Below are 13,477 nucleotides of genomic sequence, written 5' to 3'. Positions count from 1 at the left end.
TCCTTGCGCTACCTCGCAAACGCGGGAGACAGCGACAAAGCAAAAAAAAAAAAAAAAAAAAGAATTTATGTATATATATGAATGTATATATAACGTACAGAATAATGTGGCCATCATCAGTATCGAAGAAAACTGAAAAGATGAGGTCCCACCGAGATTCGAACTCGGATTGCTTGATCCAGAGTCCAGAGTGCTAACCCTTACACCATGGGAACTGATAAGAAAAGATGTGATTTCATCTAAATGTTTTACATATAATCAACCAGAGGCCATTCCTCCCTCCCTGCCTGCAGGGTTCAAGGTTTTCTAGAAGGTTCTCGAAGATTCTGGTAAGATCATTACCTTTGAGATGTCGTCGTTAGGTGACAGTCAGGTTCACTCTATGGTTGGTGTTTGTAGTTGGTTGTCCGAGGATGTTGTTATACTTGATCAATTTTGTAATTGTTGACTTTCAGGTAGGAAGTACTCATTTACGATGCATCCTTGTACTCACAACAACCTTATGAGTCACTTCAAGATTTATCTTCACTACAACTTTATCTTCACTACACTATTAAGGTTGAAGTCAATGGTCACATTCACTACAATCTCAACACGACTGGTCTTATACCTAACCCATATTATCACTACATCCATGTACATGTATTTCTTGCAGAATAACGCAGATATCAATGATTTCTGTGAAAGTTGACATATACAGCCTTACGTATCTATCGATCTATCTAATATCTGTTTTTTACCTATCTATCTATCTATCTATCTATCTTTCTTAATCAGAAAGTCAACAACAATATCATTAATGATACGTATAACTACGTCCTCTCAATGGCAGTTCCTACCCAGAATCTTCGAGAACCTTCTAGAAAACCTTGAACCCTGCAGGCAGGGAGGGAGGAATGGCCTCTGGTTGATTATATGTAAAACATTTAGATGAAATCACATCTGTTCTTATCAGGTCCCATGGTGTAAGGGTTAGCACTCTGGACTTTGGATCCAGCAATCCGAGTTCGAATCTCGGTGGGACCTCATCTTTTCAGTTTTCTTAGAAACTGATGATGGAACTGAGCCATATAGTTGACCTTCGATGGACATATATTTCTTACGGCCCACCATTTTATTTAAGTATGAAGATCTCACGGCAGAGAGGAAACGTGTGATATTCAAAATCAAAAGCCGCAATTGCCCTCATGGTAATGGTCGACATGTTTGCAGACAGATGACACAGACATGTGAGAAGTTAGACAAATATGGACGTTCCTGGTTGCTGTATAGCCTAGGTTTATTATCACTTGTAATGAAGAAGAAATGTTGCACATTATTCCACACCTTTTCATCTAGGCTAGGTTAGGCTAGGATGAATAGGGTCCATAACGTAACAGACCTGGGAAATGCATCATATCGGATCTGTATTTGTGCAAAATGGCGCAAGTTTGTGGAAGTGATTTACGCAATGCCGGAGAGAATCCACCTCCACCAGAAGTAATGTCTCAGACCATACAGTATCTGCTGTTGGACGAGCAGGGCACATTAGACCAATATATTCCTGTAGTTTACTGCTCTTCCCAAACACGCAGCAAGACATTCGTAAAAGCGTTAAACTGAACTTTTCCATCGGTTTTCATATCTTTAATTACTTACACCAGTTCCAACAGATGGAAAAAATCATTTGAAAAATCAGAAATTATTTGCCTATAAAAAGCATTTTGATCGATCGTACCAAATATTCAATTATTTCTGTACCCGACAAAATATTCAGTCACTCCTATATCCGACATTTTTCCTGCTGGCTGGTGCCGTTAAAGTCATATGGTAATTTACCGCAATTAGATTATAGATATATTCATCTATATGGAATGGCTAAGCGTGAAGAAACATATATATTTTCACTAAATCCTCCTCTTCACTACACTCCCATCTTCACTACATAGTTCTAACACATCTTGACTACACCATTGTATGACCACATTGTGTTCTTATCTTCACCACAGCCTCGGCAAAATTGATGTTTTCTTTACACATCAGGGTAGATGGCCATCTTTATGTTGGCAGAGAACACACATAACATATTAAACCACTTATCTTTAGTCACTTTAATCTAATTTCTGCTGATAAAAACGAATTATAATGACAATCCTTGTGTTCTGTGACGGGACATTGTACGGGTGAAGGAACTGTTGTCAGGCACATGTATCAAACTATTGAGAAATAAACTTAACTGTATTAAAGTATTAACTTCACTATATTAGACTTCTCTATATTAAGCTATGCTAGGATATGATCAGTTCCCAGGGTATATAAGGGCGGGAGCCGGGCCGAGAGCATCATTTGAGCTGTGACCTCTGTCGAGTGAACATCTTTGCTCCGCCTTGCAAGCTCTCTCAACCTTTCCTCGAACACTTCAATATAATAATGTTCACCAAGGAGGTAGGACGATCCTCCTTTGTCCAGGAGATGGAATTTGAATATGTCCATGTATTTGACATGGGCTATGGCTGTGTGGACATGGAAGTGGAATACCCAGACGTGGAAGTGATGGATGGAATGGAACTTGGCTGTGTGGATATGGAGGTGGAATACCCAGACGTTGAAGAGATGGATGGAGTGGAATTGGTGGAATACCCGGCCGTGGAAGTCATGGATGGAGTGGAATTTGGCTGTATGGATATGGAGGTGGAATACCCAGAAGTGGAATTGGTGGAAATGGAATATGGGTGAAGCTGGTATGAACGCCATATGGATTTGGTGAAGGTTGACCTCGTAATGTGTTGACGTAAAATAGGTCAACCACTGTGACCATGTGGCGGGGAGGGCCACATCCACCAACCACGAAGCGAGCCCCACCACGGAGAAGTATCCTGGCTGCATCCACGTACGAGAACCACCGCGGGATTGCCGTCATCCAGTACCCCTGCTATGCCTCCTACAAGAAGGCACTTCTTGCCAACGTGACACCACTTTGCGTCAACGGTCGCTGTGCAAAAGTGAAACCTCACCGTCCCACTGATGCTGACCAAGTGACCTCGCCCACTCAAGTGGCACTGCAGCCCACAATCCCTACCAGACCCACCATCCATGAGGAAATGCAGCCCACCGCACTTGTCAGGCCCACCTTCAGGGAGACATGGCAGTTCTCAAGACCTGTCAGGCCCACCATTCAAGACCGACTTGGTCCACCAACACACGTCAGGCCCACCATTCAAGACCGACTTGGTCCCCCAACACATGTCAGGCCCAGCGTTCTAGACCGACTGGGACCAATAACACATGACATGTCCTACGTTACAGACCGACTGCACTCCGCACCACGTACGGGCGTTAAAAGGCGTGTCGAGATGACACACGCTCCCCGTGCCAAAAGATTCAGTTGGTGAGGAACCTGAGTTCTTTCTTCCTGCTGGTGCTGCAGGAGAACACGGCCCTAGAGTGGACACTGGAGGTGTGTTTGTGTTTGTGTTTGGGTTATCACTGAGGAACCAACACCAAGACAACTTTAGTTTCGCCCCGCCAAAGATTACGTTAATCTAGCGGAAGTCTGGCTTTCTCCCAGTAGTGGATGGCACATAATATCTACGTAGGGACGTTGAAAAACAAAGAAAGAAAAAAAATGGGAACATTATCCCGCCCAAAAAAAAAAAAAATACATAAATTCACGGGGATAATTTCCTTCGTCTTCAAAGAAAAAAATGAAACTCTTCCGACGCTACCGTGCCTTCCATAAAGCAACCTTCAAAGTAATCACTTTGCGCAAGGACTCGGTTAGCCAATCTTCATATGACTGGGGCTATTCTTCCCTCTGATTGATTCATTTTTCAAGATTAAGGAAAGTTATAATAAAAATATTGTATTGAGTTTCTCCGTTGGCGTCAGGGTAAACACCCATCCCCCCCGAAGCTTGGTTACCTTTCCGTGGTGGGGGGGACTTCATGGATTGGGCAGTAGCAACCATCGTTGGTTGCTTCTGTTCAATCCATGAACGAAAAACCAAGCATCTTGAGCGTAATTGTCGTATAAATTCACTTGGTGTCAAAACTGACGCGAAAGCGGTTGTCTCAATTTTGTCAGAAATGTTTGTGCGTTTCGGCCTGATGGCGGGAGTCGGTTTGGCGCTGTGGTCATGAGGGAATACGAGGAAGATTGGCAACCGTCCCAGAAGTAGCTACAGTGAGGCCCAGCAGCTGTCCCTAATACTGTGGAAGGCACTCATGTAAGGTGTGCAGTGAGACGCAGCAGTAACAAGGGAAACGGACAACCAAAACAGCAATCTTGATCATCAGGAGGCTATCCAATGCTCAGTGTAGATAAGGACGATTATTGTATGGCTTCGCTCAGAGGATGAAAATGTTAGTATACAAGCTAGGCTTTTAAAGTGTCTCAAATCTATGGAGTATAAACAAAAATCTATGAAATTATTTCTTATGATATAGTAACCTGTAATGAGGTTAGTGATTTTGTATATTTTATGCAGCCTACTTTAACAAAGTTGATCAGGGAATTGGCCAGATATATATATATATATATATATATATATATATATATATATATATATATATATATATATATATATATATATATATATATATTATATATATATATATATATATATATATATATATATATATATATTATATATATTATATATATTATTTTTGGTCAGTTTGTTTTGTTTGAACAGACATGCATATATATATATATATATATATATATATATACATATATCATCTTGGTGTATGGGAAGGCCATATGGGAGACGGAGAGAGAGGCAGGAGCAGGAGAGAAATGATCAAACCTTCCCGCTTGTTCATAGTTGCTGCCTGAAATTTGTCTTCTGATAGTTCTACAGTTTTTGTTTGTGTTTGTTATACTAGTTATTAACATAAGAAAATTTTAATATAATGATTAAAGAAAATTATAATAATTATAATTTAGAATTGTTATAGGTCAAGATTTGTACGTGAAGCGGAAGACCAAAATATGGTATGGGTCAGCCATTCGTGAGTGTAAGCGACAGCTATTGATAGTTACTGGCTTTAATTTATGATCTTTTATGATATCTATTTTTTACTTTTGTGTTAGCTGTTTTAAGTATTTGTTTTGTTTGCAGACTAAAACTTCTCTTATATGTTATTGTTTCTTGGGAAATTCTAGTTAATCGAGACGTTCATAAAGAATTATTTTTGGTCAGTTTGTTTTGTTTGAACAGACATGCATGGTGGTAAGGGACAGAATAAAAGTTACAGGTTTGGTTATATTTGTTATTATTAATTAGTATGTTTCTTCTCATTTCTATCAATAGCTGTTTAAAGTGTTTGTGTTGTATTTAGACAAAGTTCTTTTTCAAATCTTATTGATTACCACATGAAAGTAAACAGTATGTGATATTTTGAGTTAAGTCGAGGTGCTATTTACCACTGGCGTTTAGATATTTGGGACCCTTGGCGATAGATTTGCCAAGATTATCACGGCCAAATTGACTGGATGGCAACCTAGGAACTAGGCAGAATTGGATATCATAAAAACCCTAAACAGTTGGTGGTTCCTGGGGCCTACCCTCCATCCTCTTGTAACTACGCTGCTGATTAGCACTTTGTTCTTTATGGTTTTTAGAGGAACAAGACACTTCTGTATCTCTGTAAAGTTAAGGACTCATTGAAATCAATTCTTCAGATATTATCTGCAGTAAAAGGTAAAGTTGACAAGTTACTTTGTTCTTCTTCATAATGGGTCTCCCCTGATGTTTTCAATTAATGTTTAGCCTACCTAAATTTTCCATTCGCACTAATATATTTGGATGGTGTACGCAGACTGTAATTTGAAAGGAATGGCCTCGCTGAGCCCCATGATGACCCTGTTTAAGAGAATACTTTTATTGTGAAGTAAAAATGTCGTACAAGATGTAAATCATTTCCAAAGCTTTTCTCTTTTCCTCATGTTGCCACATTAAAGTATTTAGTTGAGCTAGTTTGTTTTTCCTTGAAACTGCATGAAATATTGATATGTGTGGAACTATGATTATTCCATTGATAATTTTATTTCATGGATTTTCCATGTTTTATGCTGATATCTATCTTCTTGTGTTTAATTACATCATTCTGGTACCAGTTTTCACAACACATTATGTACTTTTGATTCTTATATTTGGTCTCCAGTTTATTCTTGCATTATGGCTTCACCAGTCTAGCGACAACAAAATTGGCTGTAATATTACTAATCCATGTAAACTGTTTCATTGTTTATCTTTGCTATGTACTGTACACCTCCAGTTGCCTTTTTTTTGTACCTTGCATCAAACCAATAATTTTCATATGTATTCCTCTCAGTGTTATTGTTTACCAGTAAATTAGTTTATGTACATGATTGCAGTCAGTTTTGTGTTTAAGGTTATTATATTTCTAGTCCTGGACATTTTAGTGTTGTGTTTTCCATATGTTATCTTCAGCTTCTATGTTAGAGGCTATTTTTGTTTCTTATTTGATATATTATATATGGAGAGTCTTCCTACGATCATAATATTATGTTTGTATTAAACCATGTTCACAGCTCCCTTACCGACTGCCACTGTGGTGTTGTGTGTTTCAGTTTTGTTTCTTGAATTAGACCATCGTTGGGATATTGATTTAATGCCATATTTCTACTCCTTGTATATTTCGACATGAAGGATATTATATGGGAAATCTATACTGCCATAACCTTAACAACAATATTTTTTTCCTTTAGTAAGCTTAACAATATTATTTTTCCTTTAATGACCTTAGCAATATCTTTTTCCCATTGGTGTGATTGACAATATTTTTTTCCCTTTACCATTGCTCTTACTACGTCTCTTCAGAAAACTAGTATAAAAATGGTATTTTCACTTTCAAAGTAATGTAATGACATAACGACTAAAAGATCTGATAACATACCAACCTCTTTAAAGCTAACAGGTGATCAATTTGAGACCTGTCATTCACTGGTGTAAAGTTAATTTTTGTACAGTGTGTTATTTAAGGTTATACTCAGGCATCTGAAGAATTCACACATATGTGTTAACTACAGGGAGGTAATGGCCAGGTCATCTATCCACTAATTTCAGCTTATGACATGTGTTCATAGTGCCAATTATATCAAAAAGCACTACTACAGTTTATGCTTTAACTGCAGTCAATGGTATCACCTCCACTGTACATCACTGTCATCCACTGGAGACTACTCAGAACACTGGACGTACAGCAACCATTCAGAAAATAACTTACAAAACTCCGTCACAAACACCTTCACCTCGAGCACAAATTTCCAATAAACAGCATTACAGAATGCGCATTTTCAGTCTTCACAAATAGATCATTCTACGCCACAGAACTGCAATGACAAACTAAAGATTTTGCAATTCAGTGCTAGTAATGATAAGAACAAATACACAGAAATTCTCAGCTAATTAAGAGAATGCAGTATCCTTGTAGAACTCATCTAAGAAGCTAGTCTCGCATCCAGATCTCACAGCTGTAAGAAATAACAGACAAGGAGTAGGTACTCATAACACTTATTCACCAAATCATAATTTTCTCCACAACTGACACCATACAACAGCTCACAGACAACAACAATATCCTATAAACACAGTACTAGGTGCAAGATAATCAACATCTGCATACCTCCTCACTCTACATACCCCATAAGATACACTACCCAACAGCAGAACCTCGGTAAGATGCTCCCATTATTAAAGATTTGAATGTCCACTTTGTTCAGCATTCACACTTATGATCTCTGAGGTGAATCTCTTCAACTGTAACTTCTCAGTATACTTAACCTATGCAACCAAGCAACCAACCAGACTCCCAGTCCACCACCTCCTGCAGCTAACTTTGTGAAACAACATTCTGCTCACACCAGCATTACATGGAAGGATGCTACGGGAACTATCCTCTGACCACTTACCCATCCTGAGCACACTCCATCCAGCTCACCCAGTCAATACAAAAGACAGCTACCTGGGTCAGAGGAGTGCAACGTGACGACCACCTGAGTGCTGGATCACTAAACAGGCGTCACTAACCCTCCAGATACCCAGTCGGTTAGTACTGGTAATATACCTCCCTGGTTGTTAGCTTCCTACAAACTACTACCTACTCCCATAAATTACACACATCGTAAAGTAAAGAAACCACCTTACACATAACCACTCACCACTGATAGAAATCAGAGATCAAATAAATATTCTTAAATAAATCTATCAATAACCTAATCATATAGAGGCAAACAGATAACTGGCACTCCTTCATCAACACTGAACCGAAAGACCCACATCACCACTCGTCTCACCAGTCCTCACTCATGAAGCACACCTGACTCATCACAGTAAAATCCATTGTCCCAAAGAACTTACAAACATACTCATGAGATACTTCTCAAAAATTACCCACAAACCAATCTCGCCTTTAAAAAGGAAAGTTGTGAAAAATCTACCCAAAATCCATTCAGAGACAATCGCCCACCTACCCTTCACTCCCAATGATACAAACAGTGCCTTTAAAATCTTAGGGAACTTTCCTCCTACAGACCTTAATAATGTAACAGACTTTCACATGAAACACTATGGTCCATTTGCTAATGGGTTTGGAAGCCTCTCACCAACATGCTCTTGAACTGGCCCAAATGCAGCAGTCACACAACCAGTCTTCCACCACCTAAAACAGAGTACCTGGACAGAAGTCCCACAGACTTTACATATGCAATGAAAATAGATAATTAAGGTTTGTCGTAGTCATTGATTATGTTAAAATTTCAAGTTTTCTGAGTCTAGCTAAATTTTGTGAGTCTATTTAGCGTATGTGAGCACATTAAAAAAAATGGGTAGTAAGGATAACAATCTGACCTCAACAGGAAATATGTAAACTTTGTGTTAGGGATGAATGTTTCACAATCAAAGGTTCAGCTAAGGATTTAAAAACTTCCATTAGTTTCTTATATATTAGATGTCCTCGCTGCTCTGATATCTAGAAACTGTACCTTTGATAGAGGTTATATTTTAACATCCTTTCAGTTCTATGTAGCCCTTAGACTTGCACCTTCAAAATGCATTTTTGTTGCTTAATATTCTGTTTGGTGACTTTCCAAGGCATATTTGAAGGCAAGTCTGCCTCCACATTGATGGATCTATTAGGTCTTGCAGAACAGCAGATGCTGCTGTCCTCAAGGCAAATGTCCTGTAAGTAGAGAAGGTCAAGAATCATTGTTTAAACTTGTATTTAAGAGAATTGATATGATATACAGTTTGTTGTGCAACTATGTAGCTATTTTCCTGACAGTGGAAAGTATAATCGGTTTATTTTTCAGAAATCAGTTTGATGAATCCTGCCCTGAGCCCTTGCTTGCTTAATTCAAATGAAACGCATTAAGATGTTGCAGCAAATAATGGAGAAGGCTTACACGAACTTAAGCATACAGATGCTTGACTAGGAAGCATCATAATTTCTAGAAACTGCCAATCCCTCCTCAGAAAAGTCAGCAGACCCTGCAGTCTCAGCCATCTTGTTCAGACCAACAACCCAACTATTCCAAGGTCAGACATAAATGAAACTTTTCTCTGTAATGTGAAAATTCCTGCAGCAATGTAGAACTTTTAGAGCTATGTTGTATATGTTCGTGGTAAAGGCTACTTTAAAATATCATACATGTTGTAGGGGTTTCATATGATGAATCTTTTTTCATATTCAAAGAAGTAAGTGGTTCTTAAAATAGTGAAGGAGGCCTTTTTTTCGGTTTCTTTGAGAAAAAAGACTTGTCTGCTACTGCTGGCATCATGCCACGCCTGTTTTATGCTGAACTATCATAACATTGTCATATTGACAGAGCAATATGGAGGCTTTAAATACTATGATTTACTTGCACACATACGGGAATCACTAGCAGGGCGCAGCTGGCTATCTAGTGGTGTGCTCACCACCCAACAGTACCAAATAATTTCCTGTCAAGTGGAAAAATGAAACTCTGATCTAACATTTCTCACAGAAACTGAAAACAAGGTGTAGGGAAATGGAATGACAGTGGTCAAAGATAAGAGAAAATGAATTATAGTGTAGCATGACTGGTATGAAAGAGCTGGTCTTCAGAAGAGTTAAAACAGAGATTTTATCTGGAATACAATATAAATCTTAAAGTAGAGCTTACAAAAATCCTATAAGGCAACTTGCAATAAGTGTGATCTTAGAGCACATAATAATCACAATCCAACCAGGTGTAGCTCTCAAAAACCAATGAGGTAGCAAAGTTGAATGACAATACAAAGGCTAACTGAACAATGTGCAAAGGTGAATAAAAATAATATTCATGTATAGGATTTTTGTAAGCTCTACAGTAAATTTGATGGAAGGTTGTAAATTGTTAAGTAAGGGGAGAAATATTTGTAAATTTTCATTTGTTCGTCAAACACAAAGAACATCATCTACATACCTAAACCAACTTGCATTAGAAGGTAAGATATCCTTTAGTAATTTTGTTTCAGAAAATTCCATATAAAGATTACTTAGTACAGGTGAAAGAGGGTTACCCATTGCCATACCAAATTTTTGAGCATAATAATCTCCACTGGATTGAAATACACAGTCTTTTATACACAATTTTATCAGTTCAATGAAATTTGACTTTGAAGCAGGTAAATGAATATCATCCAAGACATCAAATAAATATTCTAAAAGGTCATCAACTGGAACTTTAGTGAAAAGTGAGGAAACATCAAAGGTAACTAGTTTAGAATCAAAATTAACATTGATATTGTTTAGCTTGTTGACTAAATCTGCATTGTTCATGATATTAGAATTTGATACCTTACCCACTAAAGGGCTTAATAAAGAAACTAACCATTTTGACAATTCATATGTGATGGAGCCTACTGAACTCACTATAGGTCTTGCTGGAAAATTCTGTTTATGTGTTTTGATAAGTCCATACATATATGGTAATGAATGGGACAAAGATGACAAACTTTTAATGAGAGAAATGTTACCTTTCAACAACAGCTTCATTTCTTTATTGAAGTGAGAATTAACTGCTTTTAAGGGATTTTTACTAAGTTAAGAATATGTTGTGTCATCATTTAGAAGATCATTCATTTTAGATGAATAGTTACTTTTGTCTAAAATCACAACAGAGCTAGACTTATCTACTTTAGTAATATGTATATACTTGTCTTTCTTTAAGGTATTAATAGCTCTTATGAATCTTTTAGGGCAATTAGCTTCCACTGGTTTTGACAAACTGGCATACACTAAAACCTTACATATTTTAATTTCATCATTACTTAAATTACTGTATTTTTCTAAATTACAAAAAGACTTTGTGACATCAACACAGCTGGCTTCCCTGTCAGAGCACACAAAACAAACCATAGCCTAATGCACACAAGGAATCTTTATCTAGTTTATTAGGTAGGTTTACCACAAAAGATGGGTTTGTGTTCTTGGTCCAGTCGCTGTTTTCAATAAGATGGTCCAACTTACAATTTAGTGACACTTGTAGCCTATTGCATTCTTTCCGTAATTTATCATAGCAATAGTCCAACATCCGGTTCTTCCAATGTGTCGGTATTGCCATTTGAAAGGCACGTTTCTTCTCTCTTGAAATGCGAAAAGCCTCCTCCATTTCAAGTTTCTTTAATTCAATGTTTTTCTTTAAAATGATATTTTGGAATTGGTCAAATCGTCGACCAGACAGCTGAAACGAATGTTGAGGTAGGACAGATCTTGGCATCATTTGTTCATCAAGGCATTTCCTAAGGAATCCAAATCGTAACTTCAGTTGGTGAGCCTTGATTAGCGATTTGGAAAAGCAGTAACGAAAGGAGAAAGTCCAGGACATCTTGTAGAGAAGTAATAGAAGAGCCGTGTGGAATCTATGTTGGAAAGGATCACAATTTTGCGCGTGATCAAGATATTCCTATGAGTCCACGGGGAAAATGAAACACGAAAAGTTCCCAAGTGCCCTTTCGTGTAATAATCACATCATCAGGGGAGACACAAGAGAGAAATATGACAGTCAGTTGATATACATCGAAGAGACGAGGCTAGGACGCCATTTGGTAAATATTTGATAGTCCAAAGCATACAACGAGCGTTTATAAACTTATCATTTTACAAATCTTATCAACAATAAAGTTATCTAATTTGTACAGACCATCAGTGATATTAAGATTACAATTCTTTGTGTATTTAATAATAGAAGATTCAATGATATTTCTCTTGGTAATAGAGTTAGAGTTAACAACTGAGATGGTGTTACTCCAGTCAATACAATGATCATAGTTTTCAACATGATTAAACAAGGCATTTGATTCTTGTCCCGTTCTTTGTGTTTGGCCAACAAATGAAAATTTACAAATATTTCTCCCCTTACTTAACTTACTCCCCTTACTTACAGAAAACCTACCAATGTATGCTCATATATCCATTATTACTCATCTCAACATGACAGAGTTAAATTATCATCATTTCCATCTATGTTCCAAGGGCATTACGTATATGCAGTCCAGAGTTTACTGATGATGAGTTTGAGAAGATATATTCTATTGGAACTAAGTTAAAGTACCCTGGATCTTTCATTGATAAATCCCTTAAGTTAGCAAAGAAATCATTTTATAGAGTTGAGCCCAAACCTCCCATTGACACCAAGAATCTTTTAGTTCTCCCTTTTAATAATAATTACACTTTGCTTCCCATGTTGCTTAAATACTTTAATGTAAATGTTGCCTTTAGCAACAATAATACTGTAAACAATATCTTAATCAGGAATTCACCAGTGGAAACTGTGATAAATTTTATGTTGGTCAGACTGGTAAGGATCTTTCTGTTAGACTTAAGCAACATAAATATAGTATAAGAACGGGACAAGAATCAAATGCCTTGTTTAATCATATTAAAAACTATGATCATTGTATTGACTGGAGTAACGCCATCTCAGTTGTTAACTCTAACTCTATTACCAAGAGAAATATCATTGAATCTTATATTATTAAATACACAAAGAATTATAATCTTAATATTAGTGATGGTCTGTACAAATTAGATAACTTTATTGTTGATAAGATTTGTAAAATGATAAGTTTGTGAACGCTCGTTGTATGTTTTGGACAATCACATGTTTACCAAATGGCGCCCTAGCTTCGTCTCTTCGATGTATATCAACTGACTGTTATAATTCTCTCTTGTGTCTCCCCTGATGATGTGATTATTACACGAAAGTACACTTGGGAACTGTTCGTTTCATTTTCCCCGTTGACTCATAGGAATATATATATATATATATATATATATATATATATATATATATATATATATATATATATATATATATATATATTTTTTTTTTTCTTTTTCATACTATTCGCCATTTCCCGCATTAGCGAGGTAGCGTTAAAAACAGAGGACTGGGCCTGAGAGGGAATATCTTCAACTGGCCCCCTTCTCTGTTCTTTCTTTTATAAAATTAAGAAAAAATGAGAGGG

This window comes from Panulirus ornatus, chromosome 8 (genome assembly GCF_036320965.1).
Source record: "Panulirus ornatus isolate Po-2019 chromosome 8, ASM3632096v1, whole genome shotgun sequence".
Lineage (NCBI taxonomy): Eukaryota > Metazoa > Arthropoda > Malacostraca > Decapoda > Palinuridae > Panulirus > Panulirus ornatus.
Note: the sequence above shows the minus strand (reverse complement) of the source record.